Source organism: Adelges cooleyi, unplaced genomic scaffold (genome assembly GCF_023614345.1).
Source record: "Adelges cooleyi isolate 19-005CV unplaced genomic scaffold, UGA_ACOO_1.1 ACOO_flye_CR_arks_rails_tigmint_CR_PRNA_651, whole genome shotgun sequence".
Taxonomy (NCBI): Eukaryota; Metazoa; Arthropoda; class Insecta; order Hemiptera; family Adelgidae; genus Adelges; species Adelges cooleyi.
The window spans coordinates 4,924,382-4,947,690 of NW_026096352.1; the positions used below are offsets into that span (position 1 = coordinate 4,924,382).

The window sequence follows — 23,309 nt, forward strand, 5'->3', positions numbered from 1 at the left end:
ACCTGCATAGGCCACGATTACCTCGTTATCCAAAAACACCTTAGGCCCCCCCGGTCAGAGCTTTACTCCAGGCGGTACACAATATACAAAACAATGATCGAACGAAGTTAACGTGCGTCGCGCCTGCCACTATATTATACCTACTTGTGTTCCGTTTCACTGATTTATAATTACACGGTAAGCCTTATTTTCTCAAATTCCTTTGCACTTGAAATGCCTAAAATTTCATCTTGTTGGAATTTAGAATGACTGACTGAACAGGTCTAGTTTCGATTCCGTTTGATCCGTAGCATCATCAAAACATATTAGTGTAGTAACTAAAAACTTTGGTCGAGTTTTAAATACACGTGATTTCTTATTAATTCTAATCAGTTCATTCAATTTTTTTTTTAATTTGATGAACCTCATTAATATAACTGAAAGCTGAGACAAATTTAGTGACTCGATATGGTACTATACTTTTCTAACTTGTTCAGAACGTTGGCTACAAATGTTTACTTATGTTGTAAATATAATTTTGTTAATTTTCCTAAAGAAAATATTTTTGCTGGCTTAGCCAATTTTTAAAATTTATTTTTTTGGAATTCTTAGAACTCTACTTTAAATTGCTTTCAAACCCTCATTCATTTATTTTTATCGTACTGATAAAAATGAACAAGCTTAAATAAATTATAATGAATTATTGATTGTCTACTAATTGTTTTCAATTATTGTAAACTTAATGGACAGTAAACAATTTGCTCAATTTAAATAAAAATAGATAATAATGTGTACCAAACTGTACTAGAAATAGCTGTGTTCAATGAAGTGATAAAACCTATAGCCGATTTCGACACAATGAGCGTTTTGCATGCTTTTGTTGCTACCGTGTTAACGACCAACTAGAGAAAGACTAATCCGACCAAAAGGGAAACGATTAAAGACGATCGACATGAATAAGAACAATGTCGGTCCATTGAAATGAACCCAAGTGTGGAAACGGACAAAACGGATTGACTATAGTAAATGACCGGTGGCAAATAATTAGCGTCGGTATCACTGTGAAGTATTTGTTTTGAAATTATTGCGTTTTTCACTCAAAGACCGTAATCGGCAGGCTTAGATATTGTTTCAAATGGCTATGACGACGAACGAGCCAGTATCCCGTTTAGTATTCAGATATATATATTATGCATGTATACTGTTACAATACACATAGTACAAAACGAGTATGTTAAGCGAGAGACGAGCTTTCAGCAATACTGTGCGCGCTTTGTTAATGTCAACGATGTATACCCACTACAATGTGGAGACCATAGCTACCAGAGAGAGAGAGAGAGAGAGAGAGACTGAGAAATGGAGAATTAGACAGTGTGGTTAAGGAGATACGATGAATATTGATGTATGGAAATCCGGTCCGGATGTACACGGTGTGATTATGCGTAAACGACTAAAGGGCGTGTAGACTCGACGGTATTCGTCACCTCGGCTCAAGACAAACAGTTCCGGTTTTCTGGCTGACATCTCCGAATATAATTATACTGTTATAACGTATACTACCACTATATTATTATATTAAATTGTTGTTATTATTATTATTATTATTATTCATATAAATGCAGTTCATTTGGATGCGGTCTGCACCGGGTGAATTTATTAGCATAGTCGCCGTCGAGATAATAAATTCCGGCTTTTTATTTTTATCGGTTTTGCCCTCTTTGTAATAATGTTCTTACACTGTGTTGTCCGTGTTGGCATACAAATTAACACTAATTTTAGGGGTAATGGTACACTGTTATCTGTTAAGTCACGACCAATTAAACACAATAGAGTAGTATCAATTTTTTTGTTTTCTCTCAGTTTCCCGTGGCGCTTTCTCTGATTTTTTTTTAAATTCTATTATTCATAGCGAATTATATACAAACAACAAATCCTTCGTTGCAAATGTATAAATGCATAAATGTATGACGCACAATAAAAATATGTATGTACATATTATAATTCTTTTCCTACCAAATGCCGGCGGCACAGTATAGTTTATACATAAACCGTGCAACGCTCTGGGCATAAACACAGTGTTATTTACCAAGTGCATGGCCCAAGAAATATACATTTATTATTATTATTTTTTCATTTAATAAGAAACATTGTTCGAGACTGTAATTTCATGTCATGTTATGCCAGTATTTTTGCAAAATTAATTGATCTCGTTTTCATTACTATTTACTTTGTTATATTAACTCTCATGATGATGTTATGATAAGTATCCGAGTATAAATAAATTGGTATACCGATAAAAAAAAGACTTCAGTAATTGTACAATAATTGAGTTACTTTGTTAAAAAATTCCCGCAAAGTCAGTATTTTAATAATTTGTTAAATTTATTTTGGTCACCAAATAGTCTTTTTGGCAAAACATGTAGGTATGAATAGAAATTAAATGATCTAACGATAATTTATTATTATTTATTAATCGACTTTTTAAATGATTTAATCAACTACTCAAAAATTATATTAAAAACTATATTTTGAATAGTATGAAATCAAAACTCATTATGATATTTAACTTTTATAAAATTATAATAATTGTGTTTTATAGTTTGAATTTTAATTTTTTTCAGGTAAGTTCCTGTACTTGAGCACAATTCAGAAATAAGAAAAGTTCATCAGTAAGTGCTCGGAAACTTTCTTATTTTTCGTTGTGTGCCAAAGTAAAGACATAAAAAAGGTCAAAAAGCCAATGATAGAATCTAGATTAAGTTCTCATTATTTTAAATATGTAAAAAAAATATTTTTAAGATTATTATTTGGTCAATAATATAGAATACGCGAAGCTATGTTTAGATGAAAAACATTTTTTAAATCACTGTCAAGGGTGTGGTGATAGTCCGAAAAAATAATTACCTACCTCACTACCAAAAAAGAGTCCTAATTACTGAACTATTGATTACACATCACAGTTTAACGTTTAAGATTTTTGCGAACAAACTGTCTACACCTTTTTTTTTTAACGAATGAATCGCAGGTGGCTTTAGAACCAGCCTGGTGAGGCATTACTTCGAGGCCACCCACATAATTGATTGTATCTAACAATTTATACACATTTGTTTGAAAGGGTGGAACACACACCCTCTCTGAATTTAGGTTAATATACATATTTTCTCCTTACATACTAACACACTCCAGTGGGATATGGTGGGAGTAATAATATTCCCATTGGACCCCGATGAATTTTATTTACTAAATTTCTTACTGCTAATTTGTACAATTTGTTTTTAGTCTACACCTACACCTACACCTAAACTGCCTACACCTAACTGCTTAATAAATGGGGTGTATAACGTGTCCTCAGCGTTTAAAACTTGTTTTATACTTATAAATAATTACTGTGCTTTTCCGATGAAGAAAGGATACTATCAATTTGTTGAGCCGTTTTTATTACACCCAGAGCACGGTTTGATCATAAATTAAGTATAAACTCTTAACGGCTGCTATACTAATAAACGCCGGGCGACTATAAATAATTACAATAATTAGAAATAATTCGCCGGTACGAATAATACATTTAGCGAGGCTCTTGGTGGCAATTTGTAACTTCCAAAGGTCAATTTACCGTCATTGTCCGGGCCGCTGCGCTTTTTTAATACACACAAATGTTATAATTGCATTTACTGTGCCCTCTCCCACCCCCTTTCCACTTCGGATCGGTGCAATAAAAAAACCCTTCACTCATAAATCACTGTGTAGCGAGTTTTGTGATAAACATAACGACAATAATCGTGTTCATAGCACATAACAGTAATTATAACGGTGTGGGGGAAAGTCATGTTGATGAGGTTTAGCCGTGCGATCCGACAATTATTTACCGAAACTAAAAACATTTTTATTACATCACGCCGTGGACACTAAAATAATAATATGCTCCCTCTCCTACTCATCCGATCGAATATCGATTACTCCTCATTATGGTTTTCGGAACAGTACATGCTTGCAAGTTAATCTATATAATTGGTCCGCTAGATTTATCCTGCTGAACCAAGGATTATTGTGTAGTCTGTCTGCCCTTTTTGATATTTTATAATACCCTAAAAATATAGTTATTGGTGTATTCGAGAATTACACATAGAGAGCCTTATAGGCGTTCGCCAATTTACCAAAATATGGTAAATCGGCCATCAATCTTTAGTATAGGCATAGATTAAAATATATGTTTAATCTATGTGTTATATATTTTAATCGATTACAATTTGTTAAGCGCAGTAATAAGTATATAATATTGTTATCAGGACGTTTCTCTAGAATAATATGTTTCCAGAAGGGAATTAATCAAATGGAAAGTGTTACCCCTCCGGAAGTTATTGAAGTTTCAAGTTTACGGCAGGAGGAAAGGTGGAATGTAGTCTTATTTTTATCTGCACGCATTTCCCAACCGCATTTCTCCTCCCACCATAACATTAAAACTTATATAACTTTAACATTTTTAGTACATTATTCTCAATATAAAAAGTTAATAAAATATATACGTTACCATTTAAGTTTCAAAAGTTGCTTTAAAAAAAAGTAAGTTGAGAGGGGGTAAAAACAAAAAAAAATTGTGGAAAATTCAGATCACTTTGTGTAACAACAATATGAAAAAAAGAATATTAATTTCTTATTAAACCCTATGAGATATTGAGTGGTTCATAATAAAAGAATCACCCTGTATGTCTTCTGGTATTTTTTTTTTTTTTACGCACGTTGCATTTTGTGGAGGAATATAAGATTCTTGACAAGTTCCCCGACAAACCATTGCCAAACGAACTCGCTGTAATGAATAGCATCGGAGATAGCATTGTGCTAAACCGTGATAGGCCGTCCCCGGGGAATAGTCAGTCTTTACTCTTTAATTTAAACGCTGCCAACGCGCGAGTTGACCACTGAGCTTTCACAGAATATTAGTTTACAAGTCGACTGTTTGTGGAACCTTCCAGACTATGTAGTGTATAAAATCTGGGAGAACAAAATTCAAAAACAAACCACCAAATAGGAAACAAAGAGTATTTCTTAAAAGGAAAAGATAATTAAGCTATTGTTGTGAGCCCAAAAAAAGTTTGATCAGCTCAAACAGGCCTTTCTCGAGAGTCGAGTATAATACAATAAAAACCGGTGTGTTTCTAACTTCTATGATAAGTCATTATTATTTGTGTGTTCGTCTTCACCCCCTCACTACCTTTAAGCAAAAATTAAGTTTCAATCTCAAAATAGCGTTTTAAGCAAATGACTACCGAGTGTACGAAATTAAAAAAAAAAAATTATAATAATAAACCTAAGAAATATTGTGGCTATCAACGAGTAGACATTTTAATATAAATATTTGTCGACTAATTGCCCAAGGTGTGTTTGACTGTTAACTATCCACCGAGGCGATTAAATCTGTTGTGGACTGTAAAGAGGGTAGGCGAGGCAAGGTGAAACATCAGAGACTAACGATGACAAATAATCATATTTTATTTTTAACTGTTTTGGTAATCTTTTGGCGAGTTTTTTTTTAATTTCATTGTCGGTCGCCGGCATAATTTTCTTTTTGTTTTTAAATAGAATAAGTGCATATTTTTGTTTGTTTCTACTTTATTAGCCAACGATCATTTATTATCGTTGCCCATCCGTTTCTCCTTATTACACCATCGACGTGCTTATCTTTTACAACGCCCACGTTAACACAAACACACACTGGGGATAATCGAGGGTGTGAACTGTGAGTACTCCGTTAAGGGTAATAATTCGGTTATCAGAGTAAAAACGGGAACTTAAATACTCTTAAATACACTTCTCTTACCGCCGGGGTATAATTAAATAATAACCCTAGAGTTTTTGTTGTACTTGATAATCGAAAACTTGTGTGCAATTTGCCATTATTGTTCGGTTATTTGACTTTACCTCGGAGGGCCAGTCCTTCTCCCTTACTTATTAAATATATGAAACTTTTTTTTACACCTCTCTACCTTCACCATCCCCACCCCCTCCCCAAGTACACTGCAGCTGTTTAACCGAAAGAATAAACTGCGATCATCGTTTCAATAGTTATTGACTCTCCGAGTCAAAATATTCAATATTATCACTGCCCAATAGTTTACTGCTTTCTATAGACATTCTACAGTAGAACATTCATATAGATGTATATTAGACTTATCGGTGTACACAATAAGAGCTATAAATTGTAAAACGTGCTCGTTCAACATTGTACTGCTACGAACTATTGATAGAAAAAGTTCTTCGTTGAGTTTCAATGTTATCCCTTAAAATCTAGTATTTTTTTGACACTGGCTTGAATTTAATAATTTACCGAATATTTTCTTGTCATCTTATTTTCCGTAATTTATTGTATTCGAACTGCGCCATCAAAAACAGACGCCGGTGACATTTCTAAAGAATTTTTCGTACAAAGAAAACAAGATAATAGAATAAGAAGATGAGTATAGAATATCCTCACCGTTTAATTATTAATGGCAACACAACACACAAATGGAGTGAGCTGTAAAGCACTATACATTTTTGCACTAAAAAAAAAAATCCTTATACATCAAATTTAGTTCAAAATGTCAAGAGTAGTTGCAAGACTTAACTTAATTCACATTAAACGATTACAAAATCAGGACTAGAGTGAATAATGTGTTTTATCGTATAGTTCATTGTTTTTTACACGCATATGATTAACATACTTTATTATATTAATCAATTGGTTTAGATTTATAAACAATGTAAGCTAAATAAATATTTTAGTCCAAATGAAATTCGGAGAGCGTGCATAATACTAGATTTGTTGGTTTTATACATTACTTTATATTTTTTTTAATTGATTCAAGGAATTCTAAAGTGTTTTGAACGCGTTTTGTTTGTCAAAAGAATAGGTTTTAGCGTATATTTAAAAAAAAGTAATAATGTGAAAGATTCTAAAAATTCATTAGTTTGCGGCGATGCGTACAACAATGATATAATATTATCATTTTATATGATTCTGTTGAAAATTGGATTGTGATTTTATATAAGAAATCTTACAGGAAAAACGACTAATGCTCGGGGGCCATAAAATGGCAACAGGAACCGGACGTAGCCATTGGCCATATTCGCCTTATGTGGAATACATAGAACCTTTTTCACGGAATTTTCACTACTAGTATTATTTCCATGGCGCCATACACTGAAAAGTCTTCTTGACACATCTGTATATATATATATATATATTATATTATTATATACGTCCAAGATGTTACTTTAAAAAGTGATTTGATTAAATTGAGTTTTGGCCTGTAGATTCCCTCAGTCTCTATTTTTTTCGCCCTTTCTTTATTTGGTCGCATTTTGATAATTTTTTTTTTAAACTACCATCGTTACTGTATCACCGCCTGGCAATTTATCCTAGAGATTATGTTTAAACATCCAGGAAAAAGCAACAATACCTTAAGTACACTGCGGCTATTCTTATTAATCCTGCATTGAAGTATTTATTATATCCCTTTGAGTAAATATAATAATATATTTTTATGCTTTTTCGTTCACAGTGTCTTAAATTTCTTTTTGGTGAAACAAGGTACCAAATTACAAGTAACTGAATTTAATAGCAGTTTTGTTAATAAAATTTCTTGAATTTTACAAACAAATTACCGCTGATAATGTTTCCAGGAAACTTAATAAAACATTTTCTTGGACTTTTTAATTTGTATTATTCTCTTCTCGTATATTGATGATGATTTTGTTATTTCGGTTTGGACAAATACAATTGCAATTGGCTGTTAGGTACTCACATTATGTCTGTACCAAGTGATATAGCTACTACAGTGACATGACAGTTAATATAATATATACAAACTTATACGGCTGCTGCGCCGCAGTTAATAACTCTGGCGTTGCAAATGTAAAATAATATATTATCGAGCGACTTGGCGTCCGCCGGTGTAATGGAGTCCAAGGGATACATGGGTGGGAAGAGAGTGGTAATCCCAATAAATTAAGATTCTCTAGGGTAGGGTAGCATATTATACATAAGACCAACCGGTCCAGGGTATCGCAGAAGTTTTCAAGTGGCAATCAAGAGTTTGGTGTTGCTAAAGTGGCCATATAACAGGTGCTCGCAAAGTTACGCCCTTTGAAATTAATAGCACCTGTTTTGCAGCCGAGTACTTACCATAGGACGTGGTCCAGCACTAACCTCTTCCTCATCCTTAGCCCACCTTGTAAGTGTTTGAATATCTCACGAGAAATCTTTCGGATTATTATATTAAGGAACGCCCTATAGACATTTCGCATAATATCATATATATTTAAATACTTATAACGTTGTTCGGTACCAGAACCCTAAGTACCCAAGTAATGTCATGTCTTATTACTGTTATAACCGCGATAACCTCAATGGTAGCTTTGTTACTTGTTACAATATTTTTAATAAAATATTAAATAACATTCAGAAGATTGAAAGCGGGCGGTTTTTAAGAGGTTTTGCATAGGCAATATGAAAGAAAAAAGTGGTTTTAATAAATGTCGACCATGTCAATTTATTTTCAAGACAATTTGCTTGAGCTTCGGGGTACAAATTTTTCTACGAGTAAAAGCCATTTTGTTTTTACAAGAAACCAATTTAGACCTAAAAGCCTGAAAAAATTACGAAATTATTGGATTTTAGTACTGTAAAAATATTTTATCTCATCAGGTTATTGTGGAAGTCTATTTTTAAATAACTGTTTAGTTTACTGAAAAATTTAAGAAATTCAAATAGGATTTAAATACAGTTTTAATTGAAATATCGAAAAACTATTCCTAAAAAAACCTTAAAAGGAAACCGTAGGCGTAATTTTATCTGGCTTGTACTCCAAAAAACCGAGCGCTTTCCATCTCCTTAACCATATTTATGCCCATAATTTTGTCTTTCGGTTTGTTGTGGTTAATTCTAGTATATTTCTAAATGGTAATTTTGTTAATTATTATTGTCGTCAGGCAAAAAGTAGAAACTAATGTGTTAAAAATTAAAATTAACAAATAATTTCCTTATGAAATGTTTTTGAGAGTATGGAAAATCAAAGGCTTGTATTTCAAACGGGCTGAGTTCTAAAATCGCATAACTGTGCGTACTTCAATAGTATGTCTTGCTATTTTAATTCATTTGAAGAGTAAGTATAGCTATTTTCAGGTTTTCTTTTTAATACCTTTAAAATATATTACATAGTGTCACTCCACACATTTTTTTCAACATTTTCTTTTCCGCTACTTACATTGTGTGTAATCTCTGTTATCTAATACTTAACAGTTAACATTCACTTCTCGTCTTACACTATATGCAGGTCTATTTATCTATTATAAATTAACTAGGACACTCATTATACTTATCGGTCTAATATTGTTAAATTTGGTAGTTTAGTGGGAGGGGGGGGGGGGGTTATAAATAACAATACATAAATATCTTATACTATCATTATCCTATCTTCGTTAAACTCAAATTCTCGTCAGAACTCGGATATGTACCTTCGTTTAACGAATCACTTCCTAAACACATACAAAACTCGATGGCCGGTGACCTCGTAAATTAAACGGACTTAACTTGTGCTCTGCCGGTGTATGTTAAACAACAAAAGTCGAAACATCCCATGAGCCAACAACAACACTTTGGCGACGGTCATGTTAATCCGGACCGCACAAGAGCAACGCGTAGGATAATTATTTTTACTCTGCTTCAAGTCGAAGGACGGAACGCGTCCTTTCTGGGGATTATCATATCATAAATGTGTACATACTACCCGCGTGTGACGCACCTCCTCTGCCTTATCACTCACTCTGCAAAAAACAAAAAATATATATAACATATAGTATAATAACCGAATGCAGAAAATCACCGCGAACCGTCAGAAGTAATTTATTTCAACGGCCATGTAATTTCCCAGCCTTGCCTTTCAGCCGCATGTTTTTACACCAGTGGCTTTCAGAGATAGGGACCAATTATATCGACCTGGCCGAGTAGTCATATCTTTATATTAACGGCGTGTGCGGGCCCGTTCGTCGCTTTCGCCTGCCCTTCCCCTATTCACATTTGTTTTCATTTGAAAGCGCCCGACCCTCCCCTCTGGTTTTTTCAATGCCCTTTACAACCCGCCCCAGGCCTGCAGCGATGCCGTTATTATAATATGACTACCGTGCGAAACTCGCGGGGTTCCTGTTCGCCAACGATATTAAAATTTCGCTAGAAAATAATTGTATTTTTGCGGTTCGGTATGGGAACGAGTGTACATTAGTATACATATTACCCCGGGTGATTTTTTTTTAACACCCTACATTAGTTTACTCTTGAAATAATGCCGATTTTGAAGTTTTTCATTTTGAAAACATTTTTGTTCATGTTATTATTACAATATTGTGATTTCTATCGTTTTTGGTATTTACTAGAGCCCTATCTCGACCTTAAAACTTAAAAGGTAACATACACAGATATAATCATTAATTTTAAAATGAAAAACGGTTTTCTGAATTTTACCGATCGATAACTAGTTTTCAAAAATTACTTTCAAATTTATGTAAGTTTAAAAAAAAAGAACGGTAGCTCTAGTGCGGTCGAGTAATGCGCGAAAATAAAAACAACTACACTTCACCCTTTCTCCAGTCCTAAATTATTAACTTTAACTAGAGCTTCGCTCTAGCTGGGGGCTCCGCCCCAGGCCCCCGAGTCGGGCGGGTAGGTCACAGATTCCCGGTACTGTACCCGGCTACGCCGGGCACGCTCACGTCCCTCGCTGCAAAGTATTTTCGGGGAGGTCACAGATTCCGAGGGGGTGCCCGGCTGCGCCGGCCACGGTATGTGGAAGTCAATGCACAACGGTTCCTAGGGGGGTGCCCGGCTGCGCCGGCCACGGTGTCGAGCCATCGCAATACGTCTTAAAGGAATGACGTTATAATTCAAGGTACCTATAGGCTGTATCTAGTAATCAGAATTCATACTTAGTTATGGACAAATATTTTGCAAGCTAAGTACTGATTAAGTGTAGAGTAAGTCTAGCTATGTATCTGTAATTTTTTTAATTTTAAATTGAAAAGAATAGTCTAGAAGTTAGACGGTTAATAAATATCAAGTGTCCGGTTTTGCTTACTTGGGTTGTTACCACTTTTTACTACCAATGTCCAGTTCCTTATCAGTGGGCGGAATTCGTGTTGAAAACTGATAAGGACGGCAGGTCTCCGAGTGTTTTAGCATTCGCTCGCTCGGCGCCGTCGCTTCGCTCCGCAACTAAAAATATCCTAGGTTTGTAGGCTACAGTCTATGAGGAGGTAACAGGTTTAAAATTAAGTTTAAATTAAAATTGTAAAAAGTTAAAGAGACTTGATAAGAAGCTGGCCATTTATTCACCTCTAGGACGTTTGAAAAAATGAGCTTATAATGAAAACAGACAGAATTGGCTTGAAAAATGTATTATTTATTTAAAAAATGGTAAATTGTTAATTGTATAAGGTACAAAAATATTTATGACTCAATGAGACCAAGTATTACATTATACAATTAAAAAAAATCGAATAGATCTGATGTAGGTATAGTTGAATATTCTTTCTGATGTTGTTGGATTAAATTTCAATGAATAGTCTGGAAATTCTGTTCGAATGTTTAATTAAGTTTTATAACATTAAAGTTTTGTATTTATACATTTACCATTCACATTAAAAGCGCACATACATACCTTTAGAATAATATGATGCTGGAAATAGCGACTACAGCTTTTACTTATCAGCTGTTATCACACAACATTGTTTGATATTTTTTTAACTGTGACCTATGTAGGTATTTAAACCCGGTGCAACTTCAATATACTGTATGAAGTATACCAATAATTAAAATATTAATAGTATGCCGTGTGTATGCTGAGTGAAGTGAGTACGGTGTATAAATTATAATTTAATTGAACTAAAAAAACGTTAGCAAAAATAAAACCTATACAAACTAACAAACTTAATTACGTTAGTGGGATTCTTGGTAATATTGAAAAGATCAACAGTATTTTTTTATATAATCCTTTGATTTAAAATGCACTTTTTTTAGAAAAACTTTTCCAGGATCAACTGCATCATTAAAATGAAACTACATCCGGTATTTATTTACAAAATTAAAATATCTTGTAAAACGCATTAAAAATATTATATATACATCGATTATTTTGGTTTTAACTTTGTAAATAATAATTATTTTATCCTAAGAGCCGTACATGCAAAATAATAACGAGTTTTAACGCCTTTGGCGACTAATCAAAATCGTCATATATCAGACAAATATAAAGGGAGGTACAAAGGGAGGTATCTACCTATATAAAGAACAATATCTCATAATTTAATTACAGCAATAGTTTGGAGACTATTTATACTTTATTTAATAGGCACAATTTAATATGTCACTCTTTTCAACTTTCGGGAAAATACAATTATAAAATACAAAATGAATACAAGTTTTTAATTGATACTAAATTTCTGAAATTGTTTTATTATTTCTATATAAATATTTTAAAAAGTATATCCGTATGATACTTGCAATTTAAACTGAATCGAAAAAAAGAAGGAAACACTCGTATAAAATCAAACTGTTTACTTTGACATAAAAGCAAAATGTTATCTTGCAATTGGTAGCTCGATAAGGAAAGCTCGAAGACAAATGATACTTTTGCCAGTTTGTGAAATACCTATTATAAAAAATATCGGTATAATTACACCAAAATTTACAAAAAGTATCATAACGTTTTGAGCCATCCCACCACAAAAAAAGATAATAACGCTGTTTTTAATAACCTAAAACCATTTTTCAAAGTACCTGTCTAGAAAGCCAAAAAAAAAAAAAATAAAAAAACATGTTTTTATGACTATCACTTTAATATAAAATATATAGGTAACTAGACAGTTTTTAATAATATTATGTACCTAGTACCTATGCTATACTTCAATAATTATTTTCTCTATCCTAGTAGAATCCATTAAGATAATTCTTTTGAATATCATTTTTACTCCTATATATTATTATTCCGATATGCCTATAAATATACACCGTCTGTGCTAAATACTAGTATCAAATTTATCTCATATGGTCTATCTGTGTAGAACACCAGGTTAAGAATTAAGATCATCGTTCATTAAGGGCCTCTTCATAAATGCATAAAACCGGGTTTTTGCCACGGGCCTCCGTGGCGCAATTGGCTAGCGCGTTCGGCTGTTAACCGAAAGGTTGGTGGTTCGAGCCCACCCGGGGGCGTCAAATTTTTGCAATTTTTTTACTCAACTTTTTGTGTTTTTTGATTGAAAGCGTAAGTTATTATTTTCATACGGCACGTACAAGCTCAGTACAACTTCTAACATGTATAAAACGTACGTTTTTTCGTTGTAAGCTCTGCTGTTTTTTTATAGAATTAATTAAGTTGTAAATGTATATAAGAATATAAAATTAACAATACTTAAATACCATTTTGTGTTATATCATACTCAATTTTATGGATGGGTTAACAGACTTCTAACGATTGTTATCCTTGAAGTAAAAAGTATACATTTCGTGGTGTTAAAGTTTAAACAATAAAAATAATTAAGAGACTACTCAAAAATTGATTATAATAAAGGATTAGATTTAGTTTCATACGCGCTTCATCATAAATAATATTAAGCATAATATTATCATATATAAACAGACCTGACCTGCGCAAAAATAGTATGCTGTGTAGCTATTGTTATTTCACACAATCGAAACATGATAATAATTTATAATCGGTATAAGCATAACGTGTAGTTATAATTTATGAAATATTATATTATAATAATGTATGTACGTTGTATTAATTAACTACATAGTCAACAACCTCCGTAGTGTCATTAACCGACAGGTTGGTGGTTCGAGCCCATATGCACTAAATTAATCTCAATAATACAGTTTCTACCACAATGCAGTTTTTTTATAGAACAGTTATTTACAACAGATTGTGAATTAGTTATTGTAATTTATAAAACACTAATAACATATTAGAAAATGTTAATAACCTCTGTAAGTTAAGTTATTTTTCTTAATCAACTATACGCATTTAATAAATTGCTTACAGATTATTTAATAAAAATCTAAAGTAAAGGTATTATTGAAAATATATAATAATAAATATAAATCTTCAGACAAAATATACTTTGAATGTTTTTATTTTCAAACTATTATTTTTTTTTCTCAATTGGCATTAACAGTACATACACAAATAGGTGTATCAATGCAGATAATTGTACTTGTATGGTTTTTTTTGGTTAATATCATTGACTTTGAGTTAACAAATGGAATAAAATTCTCAGTAAAATATCTTCATTTAAATAAAGTAGGTGATATTTATATATTTACAGCTTTAGCTTTGTTGCGGAGCTGAAAAGATATTGTTTTTATGTGTTTTTATTTATTAAAATTTTTATTTGTGCCTGGACCTACGATATCTTTTAAACCGCTAAACTAATTTCTTCATGTAGCAAATCTATAAATTAGAAATCGTTACTTAACGGTACTTTATTGAACCAAAAGTAAAAAAATGTCATCCCTTCGGCCTCCCACTTCAAAAATCGAGGAAAATGTACATATTTTTCAACTTAAAATTACGACACCAACATTTTTTTTAAAAATATGCGAATTTCAAAATTGTATGGAATATTCTTTACTTATACATAGAAAAAAAGTAGTGAAATTTGACAGTCGATAATTTCTGGGTGGCTACGTGAGAGTGAATCAACAATCAGAAGGTATCTGAAAAATAGTTTTATTAAGTGATTTTATCACTTTCTGTAGATTTAATATACACCATCTCCACTATGCCTCAACCCCACTGTCTATGTTCTAAGGCAGTCGATAAATATATATATATATAATCGACTATTCATTAATTTGCAAGTTATTAAAAAAAAATGTAAGCAATCAAAAGAAATTGGCGCAGAAAGTTATATCGATACAGACGACATTATAACCATCGAAATTATGTTATTCATACATAAATCTATATGTATACATACATAATAATAATATATAAGTATAAAAAATGTGTATGGCTATAACCATAAGCACAATATATCCAAAAGCATTATCGAGCGAAATGACATTTATACACTGTGATTGTCATATTTTGTTAATCCAAAATAAGATGACATAGAAATAAGAGTAATATTTTTTTTATATGTATAACAGAATAGCAACACATTTTATAAATAACAAAAAACACCATTGCTCGATTAGAGGGGCCGACCGATTTTCAGTGAATGTAGTTTAGATAGAATCAGTCTGTTTTCCTGAACATTTACTAGAAAAGAAATCCAAGTTTAAAAGTTTAACCCCCTCCGGACTTCGGTGAATACAGCACGTATATTTTATGAGTTAAATTTTCAAAATAGATGTTCAATTTTTAGATAATAATTTTGAAAAAAGTACATTTGCTGGACAGGACTAAGACTTTTGCTGACTTAGGTATTATGTTCTTATCACGATTAGAGGGGTCTGTTCACGGGATACACAAAAGTCAGTACATTTATCTTGTACTGCCAGAGAACAATGTAATAGATTTAACTAATAAATTATATGTCAGCCGTACAGCTTTTAACCAAAAGTTGTCCCAGTGACTTTGAAATAAAAAAAACTGTTTTTATTTTTATTAATAAAGTAGCTTTTTAAAATATTTAATGAACTCTCAGAAAATAACGTTTTCTGTGCAACCTCGGCTTGGGTTCGTAATGGTTTATCAGTACGGTGTGTACAGTATATATTTATATATCATTACATTATACAATATATAATATGTGTGTATATTCTTTAAGCCAATAATATATCATCCGACAGCCATTTCGAGCTTTTATTGTACAATATACACCTACGTGCACGATTGTATTCCAACATGTGTCAGGCTATACACGCTTTGCAATAACACTCGTAACGTCAATAAAAACGTACATTAATAGAGAAAACGATGACTGTATGACTTGTTCCGAGACAGTATTATATTATTGTTATATTTTACAAACCGCTTGCCACTTTTGCTTCGATCGAGTCCAACATTTTGAATCGTAAAAATAAACCAGCACAGTATTAACTATTCTTTCTGTTAATTTCGCATGTAAAAATCAGGAAACTTTTTGAATGTTGTCCCCTTTTTTTTAAATGAAAGACTAAAACTAACTAACTGGATACGGTCTGTAAACGGCACAAATGAAACTTGAGTAAATCGATCCAACAGTGCCCGCTAAGATTAAAATTATTTCTAACGATTTATTAATCCATCATCGGTAATGTATAAAAGTTTCACTACCTATAAAAGTAGACGTTTTTTTTTTTATATTTAAGCATTTAAATGATACAAATAATTGCAGTAAAAAATCCAATAAATAAAGCACTTATAACGCACACATATAGTTGCTCGTCTACATTATTTTCTCAGAACTCCGCTTGATAAGCCCGCGAGTGTCTTCTCAAGGACTTTGCGGATAAATTTAAAAAGCTTTCGTTAAACATATTCATATCTAAAAATGGATTACGTCGTTGAAGATACAAGTAGAAGCTTCTATTGTTATTTTAAGCGTTGTTCGGCGAATGGGATATTATTTGTTTTTTTTAGTGGTTGTACAAAGCGTTTCTTAGAATATCTGTTCGGATACTTTATATGCATTTTTTTTTTATTCAACTTCAGTTTTACAACATAAATATGCGTTGTTAAATGCAGGCAATAGGTGTATTTTATATTGTTCACCTGCACATATATTTTTTAGCCCGGAATAGTATTATTCTTATTTAATCAAACAATCACAGAAAAAAATACCAGCATTACATTACATTTTTGTTCGGTCCTAGACACGGAATATTGCGACACTGCAGTCCATTGCATTGGGATGTTTCATACGTTAACTTTGTCCCTTCAAAATTATTAAACCACTCAAGTCTCATGTACATTTTAAGTAATAAAAAATCGGCGTTTTATAATAACTTCATAATATACTTAACGTTTTTTTTTTATTCCTAATATGTATATGTTATTTTTTTATATTACTTTTGTTGGTTGTACATTATGAATTCTGTGACATTACCATTTTTGTATTTTTTAAAGAGCCATTAAATTGTATTATGCAACCATTTTAACGGCTTACCATAATATATTTTTATTCTCAGGTTTAAAACTGGGGTAATACAATCGTGAAATCATAATAGTTTATTAAAATGTTTTGAAATTATTTTTCAATGGATTTACAATATGTAATTTTAATTTTTTTTTGTTGTAAGATATATTATACGCTTAATAGTAGATGGCAAAGTATGCACGAAATCTTTTACCAAACTGAATTACAAAATAATAATAATATTACACTCTATTTTATCTGTGTAACATTATTTGCTGTATAAATGTGTTTTGAGTTTTGCCATGTATAATACAATAAGTGTGGGCCGTGAGGGCAGCTGAAGACATTGGGTCGGAACGATTTTGGTACGCCCGAGGCTGTGGAAGTTTAACAGACCGGAGGCAAGATGGTGCGGATTTTGAGTTAAGGCACAGTAGTATACGACCGATGGGCGATAATGGAAGCCAGACGACAACGCTTCCGAACGTAAATGTTATTAGCATATAAAAGTGGCCCCCAGGGGCCAGCAAAAAGAGGGTGTTTATATTATTCTGACCTAGGGAAGATGCAGTTGTGTGTTTATACGAAACAGTAAAAGGGGTAATGTCTTGCTATGGAAAATAACGTTTTAAATTTTCATCAGTATGTTTTAACTGAGTAAAAACAAAATGTGTTTGTCTACACCTCTTTTCTTTTATTTCTATCATCCATAATTAACGATATCTCAAGTACTCGTACGTTTACATTTTGTCAATTTTCTTTATTGCCAATGTTTTTTTTTTGTCGCCTAAAACACATTTAATGACTGTCGTAAATTACGTGTTGCGATAATAACTATTTTCTCAATTTCAGCAAATGTCAACTAATTGCTTTTACCCGAAATAATGCCCAATATTATTTAATTAGTTCTCAAGCAATATCTTCATAATGAGGGTATAGTTAAGGATAAAGGAACGTAATTAATTGTCTACCACATCTCTCTTTTACAGAATATATTATTTCAGTTTGTAATATTTCAATGAAAATGTTAGGTTTTATAACATAGAAATTGATGGAAGTTTAGCGACACAATATGCTAGCAAATGCGCGTTAGACCGTTTGATTTTAGTTGAGAATATGGATCTGCATTCTAGAGCCCCACTCAATCGGGTCTATTTAACATATTGGAAAAGGTGCAGAATAATTATTTTAGCTCTTTATATTATACATTTAACGTTAATGAGTCTAATTTCTCGTTGACATCAGCTAGGCCTATAGTCAGTTCGCAGGCGTAAATATGTAATGTAACAAATACTTGGATATCTCATTTGTTTACAAATTGATGAATGGTCTTATTGGCTGTCCGGTCCCCCTGAGAGAAGTATCAATTAGGTTACTACCTTGTAACTCTATAAAACCGTTCTCAGTTTTTTGTTTCACACCATTCACAGAGCTATTATAACAACAGCTCCTACTACACTGGAGTCTAGACCTATGAACCCACATGCTAATGAGATGTAATAAAGTAAAAATTATATTTTTTCTTCTTTCCATATAATTTACTTCAACTAAAACAAATGCATTTGTATACATATGAAATACCCGTAGTTTATTATGACTATTTTTATATTCCATTTATTGTTTACTACCAGTAGGTTGGTTATGATTTAGTACCACCAAGTGTTGTTTACGTATAAGTTCTACACTTAAATTTTAACTATCGCTAATGGACGTCGTGTCAGTTACAGCATACACGATCACAATGCTCGTATTATATAGTAAGAAAATAAAAGGACGTCATACTCATCGTGTAACAAAAAAAGAAGACAATTAAAAAATAGAAGAACTGCACGGTACACGTTTGTACTGTATGCGTGTGCACCGGTGAGTATTATAAGGTCTATTTGTAATTAACATAAAATGTAATATAACTTAGTGCAGTGAAATATTGTTCCAATTGACAGTAAATAATTGTGCAAAATTAACTGCAGCAATAACGAAACTGCCTAAGTGCAACAATATGAATGCCGTATGGCGTATCTGCTTATACTTTAGTGAAATCGCATTCCAAGTACACAAATACAAGTCTCGATTGCAAGCTAATGGTTTAGTTGGAGATACGTTTTGAACTCTGGATAATAATATATAATAATGCTAATTACAAATATGATGTTTATAAGACCGGTTAACTTATTTTGTCAAGTATATAGACATCGCTTTTTGTTTCAAATACTGCATAATAGTATTTTTTGGTCTACTTCAAAATATAAAATAACACATAAAAGTTGCCTTGAAAAAAAAGAATCCAATATACAACATCGTTAAGAAAACGGTCCATAGAACGTGCACATTCACAGTTTGGTAATTCCAAAATACGAAAACCGACACGTAGGTGTCACATTTCCGGCTAAAGGTTTTACAATTAAAGTATTGAATATCGATAGAAAACATAAGATAAGTAATCAACAAAGACGGAAATTTAAAACACACGAACTTTGGCAAAATTACAACTTGTATAAACTAAATAATCAAAAGCATCCGACTACAATTTGGACGTTCATCCTATAAGACATTAAGTATATATTTGTTATTAAGTTATGACTAAAGCAATTCAACCTATTGTGTAAATTTATACCATCTATACATTATAATGTATAATATTATATTATATTTTCTAAAATTACATAGCGTTAAGGTTATAATTAAGTAGTTAACTAGCACATAGTACCTACAGTATAAATAACATTTTTTTTATATCAAATATTTAATTATTTGCAATGCAAGAAGTAAGAATGGTAATCATATAACTTCCATCGCGAAAAGCCGGTTTAAATAAATAAATAAAAACAAACAAATTAGTCGGTAGCCGTCTAGTCTTCCGTATCTTAATAATGATCTTCATGTTTATTATCCGGAAATCTTAATTCGCATAAAAAATGTATATTATCATTTCTGATTATTATATTTTGTTCAAAAACAAAAAATAAAATACCGACTGTTGAAAAATATAATTTCTTCCGTCTCAAAGATATGGTAATAACGGTAGTGAAACGATATATACATTTTTATAAGTTTAATATTATAATAGTATGCAGTGGCATATCCGCAGTGTATATAATATACGACCAATGGCTATGTGAAATAAACTGCATGCAAATTATTGTGACCGTTTTATTAGTCGTTTCGCCGGGCAAAACGTCCACTCTGGCAGACATTTGTTTTCCATATAACAGTAATTGTCTCATATCCGACAAATACACTTCATTTGATTTCCATAATAACGTTTTCCCTTCATTTTGAATGTATTGTTATTAAAAATAAGTATTTTTATAAAAATCGTTCTTACCAAGTCAATTCCTTCAACTAATATTTCTGTTGTAGTTTTTTTTTTTTTTATAATACACGATATTTATTTTGACCGATAGAATTAATTTTGACTGTAAAAGTTACTAATTTACACTAATTATTTTTAAGTGAAATAAAATATTATTAAGCGACCGCAGTTGAAAAAAAAATAGCCGACTATCTTGAATATTTCTAGGGTTACAATTTAATAACTTAAATAGATTATATATATATATATATATATATAAAACATTAGGTCACTTAAATTAACATTTTTTTTGTTGTTATCTAATAAATAATTTTTTGTTGAGCTGTTGAAATTAATAAAAAAAAATACAGGGGCTTGTAATTTTAACTTGGTTGTAAAGCTAAAAAGATTTAAATCGTCTTGGGAGTTACAATGATTTTTGTTTTAATATTTTAATTTGTTTTATGAACCTCATTATAATTTATAACAACCGGATCAGTTATATTATAGCTTGCTACACAGAAATTCGTCATTGAAAAAGTTTACCTCTACTTCTTCTTAAAAAAAACTGAAAATTGGTATGTTTTAAACTATAAATAACTTTCAACAAAAATTGTCGAATAATTTACAAAATTTGGGGAGTTATTTTAGTCATAGCAATTCTAAAACGCCCAAAATTTATGTTTCTCACCACTAAGTTCCCGGAACGGCTAGAAATGGTGCATAGGCTTTATAATGCCCATGTTAGGATCGTATATGGGGGGAAACCAGTGGCAACTTGTAATATTTTTGTGCTGTTATAATAGTAGGTACTATACAAATTTGCACAAATGTTTTTTTTCTTTTATTATAATATATAACAATCTAAAAACAATTAACTTGTTTTTTTTTTAATTTCCATGGTACGCAAAAAAACGTTCTAGTTTGCTGCACAGCAGCCGTCCAGCTATTTTGATTGTCTTTGTATTGTTTTGCCGAGGTTAATGTATTCCGTTCTGGTTTTCTATAGACTGTGTCGACGGCACCGCGGTGCTAGGACACAGTGGTATATTATTGTGGTATTTAGAGGTAGTCGAGGATAATGCGAAAGGGTCAAAGTATTTTAATGATTCGTTGTAATTTACGTCCTGGCGATTTACGCGGTCCAATAAATGCGTTTCCCAAGATATTATTATAATATGCAAATGTCTTATGATCTACGCTTAATGGTACAGTTCGCCGAATACGCCATACACATTTTAGTTGCGAATTTACCGTTTTCTCGCCGTTTAAGCTACAAGTCTTAACTTCGAGCTCAGCAGCCTCGATAACACATTTTGTTTTGCGCACCGGCCGTTCTTTTAACCTGATATCATCTGCTCACTGTCTTAGCGGTGCTGAGAATGGAAATATTTGTTAGGTTCCCAGAATCTGCGGTTAGACTGATGTCAACAGCCATCGTCGTGCCCAGAAATTACTATATTATAGTCTAGTACACATAGTACTGGCCTGACCAAGCAACGCAACGTAAGTCACAAAGCGGCAGCAGAATTTTGTTTTGTAATTAACACACAAGTGCGTTATTTTAGAAAACGCATCAGTACAAAATAAATGGGGTCACTTTTATCGAACGACCATGCTAACGTTAACCGTGCGGTGTTTAAAACGGCCGTAGTGGGAATATAAAAATAAATGTCTGTATAAAAAACAGTGCGGTTGTCCCGATCAACAGATACTATGTGCGTGGTGTGTTCAATTATAATAGAGAAAACAAATGTCGGTGATTAAAAAAAACACACACACACCCACTGGGGTAGCGTGTGCTAGTGTAGTTATGTTAGGTACTATGTAACGATGCGACACCTCTTTATAATGATATCCTAAATGACGTTTAAAATTAATTTGCTTTCCAACCAAATCTAATACTCGCCGTGTAACCATCGAATGAGTACAAAACACTATTGATTGTGTATTATAATAATTGTAAAAAACAGTAGCAAAAAAATATTCAAACGTCGTTCGGGCAACGTAGTGTAATGTTAGAAATTCTTATATATTATGTATATTATCATTACCAATTGTCCCATGTTAGTATTAGAGAACTTAATATTTTATTTTTATTCCGTATTTTAGTAAAAAGGTGTTTCGAAAAACGCTTCCTGTTTATAAATACAATGAAAAACAATAAACGTTTGTTCCGACTTCTAGGACTTATTCTTTTTGAACATGTTTATTGTACATTATGAATAAGTAGTTTTAGTTTCAAAACAAGCTGAGTCGTCGACAAATAAAAACTACGGAGTGGCTTGAAGCATAAACAAAAATTATGAAAATACTTGAATTTGTCAGTTTTTAAAATTATAATTATAATACTACAACATCAGAAGGCGACAACGTTGTTGATTGAAAGTTTCGACACATTTCTGTCTTGGACCAAAAGTTAAGATTTTGTAAATAAATAAAAAACATAGAAATTGTATTACTAAGTTACAGACACTTAAAACAAACTTACAACGCTCTGATGGTATTAAACTAAAATTATTTTTGAGCAAGCTTACATCGAATGGTATTTTACTGCAGCCTGCGCTTTACGTCTCAAAAACACTGTACTGTACCTGGAACAATATAGCTAGTGGCCTCTCTTTAATGTGTACTCGTACATCAGGAAGTTTTAATCGAATTCGAACGTGACAAAAAGTTGACTGCACCAAGAGCTGTAGCACTTGCGTGCATACTTACCCAACTGTATTACAACATCGGCTGAGCTTTGATCATTGTCATAAACTTTAATCGGACGGCGCGACGTGAAACTTTTATATTAAACATGTTTCAACGACAAGTTCGTCTGACTTATCTTATAGGTCGTGCAACAGATAGTTGTTCAGAAGTGGCGACGGCAGTAACAAAAAAACGTACGACAGATGGCATCTACTTCGGTTGATGAGGCGCTCAGATGCCAAACCGA

At 32.2% G+C, this 23,309-nt stretch overlaps 1 protein-coding gene and 1 non-coding gene across 2 annotated transcripts in view; both read left to right on the plus strand.

The window, feature by feature from the left end:
• LOC126844956 (opioid-binding protein/cell adhesion molecule homolog) overlaps positions 1-23,309 on the plus strand; it is a 254,319-nt gene that overhangs the window by 77,772 nt on the left and 153,238 nt on the right. The window lies entirely within an intron of this gene.
• Trnan-guu (transfer RNA asparagine (anticodon GUU)) lies at positions 13,146-13,219 on the plus strand. Its single transcript has one exon. It is a non-coding gene; the product is annotated as a tRNA-Asn (tRNA).